Here is a 5,833-nt window from a genome sequence, read left to right as displayed (position 1 = left end):
CATTTGTTGTTTTATTTTTCCCACTCAACTCAACCCGCCCTTTGATCCTGTCTGTCTAAGTTGCAAAACTATAAACTTAGTCTGAAGATGTTTAAACGGATGTTTTATTAGTAAAAACAAAAAGGAAATCAAGAAATTATATGATTACTCACTCTCTTATGTTTTTAGTTTTTGTATTTTCTTTAAAAATATTTAATTGATTTAAAACATGCGACCTTTGATTTCACGCAGCAAAAATGTGTTTTTATTTCTTTATCATCACAATGCATGCAATCATTATAAATGCAATATTCTTATACCCATACAAACAGTCGTCAATCTTAGTCAGCAAAATCGCAAAAACAATTACATCTTCACAGATCATTAATTGGCTGTTATGCTGCTAATGAAAATTTGCATTAAAAAATGTACAAAGATATGTTTCCGTCGTTTTATTCCCTGGTGGGATATATAATAGCATTCTGTAACCACTTCCTTTCAATGTGATATTATCTACGAATGATTGGACGATTGTTTCTGTTGCCATGGAAGAATAATCATTGTAAAATGATAATCAAAACTGCGTGATGATAAAATAAATCTATCGTAATCATTGACATCCTTTCGGGTTTGCAGGGATAGATGAGTTGCTCGCATGAGAAATAGGCCTTGCTTAATTTTTTTAAGTAAACCTTAACTAAAATGTATATGATGGCATTTGAGGTCCCTGCAAAATTTTAATCTAAGAAAAATGCATAAATTTATTAATGATCTACAAATTGGTTTCAATGCGGGCAATGCCTAGTCAAAGAGACAAATAGAAAATAAATGAAAATGTAATGATGTCAGATTTTTATAATAAAAAATGTACAAAATAAAAATATTAATCTTATTCGGAAGCAATGGTGGGTTTAAAAATAATTTAACTCTAAATAAACAAGTCAAGTTTTATTCTTCTACCTGTCCTGATTCTACGATTCTTTTTTTATTGTTGAAGACAACCTGCATAGCAAGCACAAGATTCAGTGTTTGTGAAAAACAAGAATGAAATCTAATTTTGAAAGAGTGAGAAAGTTGAAAATAAACTAAGTTATTCTTAAAATTAAAATAAAACAAAATTACTTTATTAGAATTATAATGAATAACCACAAAGTTAGTGCTTTAAATGTACATTTTATAAGTTATTCTTGCCCATATATTTAACCATCACTGGACCACAACCTGACTGGATTTGTTGCAACCGTTTATGAGAATTTTCAGTGGTTTTTTTTTTTGTTTGTTTATGGACTACCAAACTAACCCAAAAAAAAATTTATATTGTCGGCTGTATGATTTTTTTATGTTTTGAAATTTTGCGATTACTCCGCCCGTGACGTCACAAGTTCTCTACGGTGCTGACTGGTGAACTGGTTTCCCGTAAATCTATCAACCCACTATCATTGGTTGATTCACAAGAACTCATGACGTTCAGCCATTTTTATTACTTAATATTTCTTTATACGTTTTTGAGAAACTTTGCAGTACAATTAAATGCTCTAATTCTTATTGCATGTAAGAAAATGTTTTCTTATCCAATTTCCCAGTGCACTGAACTTCCTCACTATATTTTGTGGTACAAATCACCTTGGGATGGATTGCCTTTATAAAAGAAAAAAACTAATTTACAATTGACAAAAAAAGTCAGAGTTGAGTTGTAGTAAGTATTAATTGCATAAGACCAGAGAAATATACAATATTTTTAAAGGTAAAAGTATAAAGGATTGTATTCCTTATAATTCATGTCTATAAACCAGTGTTTACTTATATAACAAATTATTTTCAAATTGGATAAGAAATACAACAAAATTAAGACTTCTGTTTACAGCAGAGACAACATTTAAAAGAAAGAAATAAAGAGGTCTCTGTGGTGTGGTAGTACTCTTGACTCGCGCACAGAAGGTATGAGTTTGATTCCCGGTTAAAACAAATTAAATGTAATTTTTCTCGAGCCTGGGTGTTGCGTGCTATAATTCACCACCGTGTTGGGCCTCCTAGGCTATTCTGCAATATATATCGAAGTCTAGGCATTTACAGGGCTTATACCCGTTATTGACTGGTTTAATTGGCAACTCTGCACACTGTGTGACATTCACCATTCTGCCATGTTTTAATGTCAATATTTTGTTGATTTTGTGAAGTTAAAAAGCTGAAACCTTTATTTACGCTGGTGGAATTTTTTTTTTTACCAAATCATTTCTCATACACATTTTTTATTTATTTATTTTAGTTTATTTTTAATCTTGAAGTAGGGCACACCTAAACATATTCTTTTATGTGTTCTAATATATTAGGCAATCTGAAAATATTTATTTTTTTTGATACCACTTCTTTGACAAGTCGGTTGAATGGTCAATATTTTGAGTTTGTCCCGATGTTTGCAGACATGGACTATATTTCACCCTCGGGGAGTTTGAGAGAAAGAAGTAGGAAAACATTTACCGGACAGGAATAATTTGAAAGACTAGGCAAAACAGATTGAAGAATTGAAGAAATATGGATCTCCAAACATAGGCAAAGTAGTGAAAACGCCACTCAAACCAGCTAATGAAAGATGTTGAAAGAATGCTGAAAAAGGCTCTGTCAATGCCTAGACTTCCATATTCCCTTCCCTAAAATGTTCTCCAACTCTGTTGTAATATTTTAATTAACTCAGGGGGCTAAAATCCAGTCTGTAAACATATGGACAAACTCAAAACATTGCTGACTACAATCTTAAAAAGGTAATGTAAGACAGAAATTTTAAATGAGGATATAAATATTCAAAAGGATTATTTTTTTCAACCATTTTGTATTTGTGGGCTTACCTCGAAGTCTTATATGTTTATCGTGTTTACTGAAAATATTGTATACCATTATTTAATTGCCCTCGTTTGTCTTTGCTACATAGTTTTATGTTCATTTTCTTTTATACCTATATGTTTCTTCATGTAACTGTTGTAATTGGCGTAGGCCGTGTATGTAATAAATAAATAATTACACTGTCATTCCCTCATATTCATCTAATGGTGCATAGAGCCTTTTATAGACGGTCTACGTTCAAGGCATGCAAAAGAAATGCGGTATTGTTTTGTGATGCTGTCCGGTATTACGAATTCACGGATTTATTATTATATTCTCAAACAAATTAGTAATATATTTGTGATTATTAATGATCCAATTTTTATTAAAATTCAGTCAGACAGCGTCAAAACGCATTAATCGTAGATCCCATCTATAGGTAAGATGAGAATATGAAATATTACATTGCTAAAACATCTTATTGAATAAATATTTAAAGTCAACCTTACCGGGAATCAAACCTGAGACCTCATTCTAGTTAAGGAAATGGGTTAGCCACTAGAAAACGAGGCATCTCCACTGGAGGGTCCGATATCTTGCAGGGCACCCGCTGGTACAGCGCGGGTTTAAACTGTTCAACTCTGTTATAAGCTTAGACCCTGCGTAATCTATAAGTGTGAAAGCACTACAATAATTAATTATATAAATTATAAATGCATAAAACACTTTATTTTCTCTTTCAGGATTTTTACCTGAGAAAAGAAATCGAGTGGGAAGCACTCATCTATGATTCTGATTATATTTCACATATATTTTAAATTTTGTTTATTCATAAATATGTACATTACAAAATGGAATATCTTGATTCATACATATAGAAATAATGAAATGTAAAATAAGGTATGTATAAAAATAACACAGGTATACATAATATCCAGAGAATATGTTAAAAAAGTAGGATAATCTTGTAACGAAAAACTCCCTCAGAGACGTGAAAATGTCAATGTCCAATGTTATATTATTTTACATAGAGATAGCCCTTCCAACAGGCATAAACATTTGCAGGTTAGTACTGTATTTAAGAATGTGAAACAGTCTATGCTGACGCTGTCTAAGGAAATAATCGGGAACATAAAAGTTAATGCTCTGCATAATTTCATGGTTGTCAATAATACCGTATAACAATCGAAAGAAATGTGTAGTTGAATACACATTCCTTTTGGTCTTCAAACTGCTGTAACCGAGCATACCCTGGAAGAACTCAGTGGGATAAAGCCATGGATAATATCCGCACTCCCTGATGTAGAGAAACCGAAGAAATTTCTTCTGAACCCTCTCCACTTCAACTTACACTGTCCCCAAATCATCGAGCCACTCTTAAGTCTACTTCGCACCAACGAGTTACAAAGAATTCTCAGTACTCGTGTATTACCAAAAACCCTGGCAGTAGACTGGACGAATCCTAACATTTTTAAATATGTAGAACTATATTCTTTATTCCGCGTATGGGAGTCATAAATTTTTTATTCATTCACATAAATTAATTTTTTACATTATTCTAACTTTTTCCCCAAAGATCTAAAGATAATATGTAAGATAATATAATATACAAATATGTAAGATGGGATAAAATGAATATATTGTCGGTAATTTCTCCGAGATTGGACACGTGCGAACCACAAGCCCACTGGGTGATATCACAATATTGACCCATTTCACACCATGATAAAATAACATAGGGTGGATTGATATTTATTATATTGTCGTATTTTTTTTAATCATTAATTTTAATGCCAGGCAAACGCAATGTCACTTAAGTTTCTCCAAACCCGTCTTTGTCGTATTGTTAACTCAATACAAGATCTGGACTTTTTTGGTATAAGTTTACAACGATTTAAACGAGCACTAAATAAATAGTCTTTTCTTGGTGTCCCTTTTGTTTGTCAATGCTTCTTTTCTTCTTTTTTTAATGTTTTAAAGTATTCTTTTATTGTAATATTTAAACCCTATAAATTGTATACATGGACAATGTCCGTTAATAAATAAATAAGTTCATTTTTGTCCAACTGACCATTTTAACAAACGAAAAGAATATGTTTTTAAAATTGTTTAAGGGGTTTTTTTAAAAATAATTTGGCCTTAAGTTGTGGTAATTTTTTATGCCCATTTTGTAAAAAAAAAACTTTAAAGATCTATTTCTGCAGATTTGCGTTTTGGTTTGTTGGGTAAAAACGAATTGAAGCAACGAATAACCGGTACATCATGGAGCCGAGTCTCCACTCTCCTTTTGCAGGATTTTTACCTGTTCTCGGGGAATAGGCTCAGAATAAATATTTAATAAATGTAAATGCACTCTTATTATACCATGCCGTGTGGAATTGGCCAAGCTCTGTGTGATATCACGTGGGGAGTTTATTTTTTGGAAATTCTAGTAGTAATGAATTAACACCACCTAGATCTAGTAGGTATAGAATGAACGGACTTGTTGATCAAAATGCATACTAAAATGATTACTACTGCCATCTATTATTTATATTCACAAACATCACAACTAGAACTTTGAAAGCACACAAAGCATTTTCAACAGGGTTTTTTCGTTCCTATAAATATTTTACACAAATTAACCTCTAGGCAACTGCCCGTAATTTTGGTACCTCTCCCCCTGGAACGACGTAAATTTTTGATATCTGTCTAACTTTCTTTTTAATTTTTTTATGCATTAAAAAAACGTTACGAAATTGAAGAAAAAAATATCGATTGAACGTTTAAGCCATACCTTTAAAAATAAATTATTATAAATATGTTTTTACTTTAGTAAAAAAGATTTTAGAGCTATAAAACAAAAATAATTACCTTTATTATACATCATCCAGCGAAAGAAACACTCACATTAAGTTCAGGAAAAATATTATGGTAAAAATTCTTTGGTGTGATCTGAGAACAAACTATTTTCTAGCATAATAGATCCTCTGTTTCAAGAATTTTAAAGTCAATAATAAATAAAAACGATTTACACTAAACAATTCGATATTATTCC

Source organism: Micrasema longulum, unplaced genomic scaffold (genome assembly GCF_059751315.1).
Source record: "Micrasema longulum isolate JH-2025_06_02 unplaced genomic scaffold, ASM5975131v1 h1tg000678l, whole genome shotgun sequence".
NCBI lineage: Eukaryota > Metazoa > Arthropoda > Insecta > Trichoptera > Brachycentridae > Micrasema > Micrasema longulum.
The sequence above is the reverse complement of the archived record's forward strand: the minus strand, read 5'-3'. Positions refer to the sequence as shown.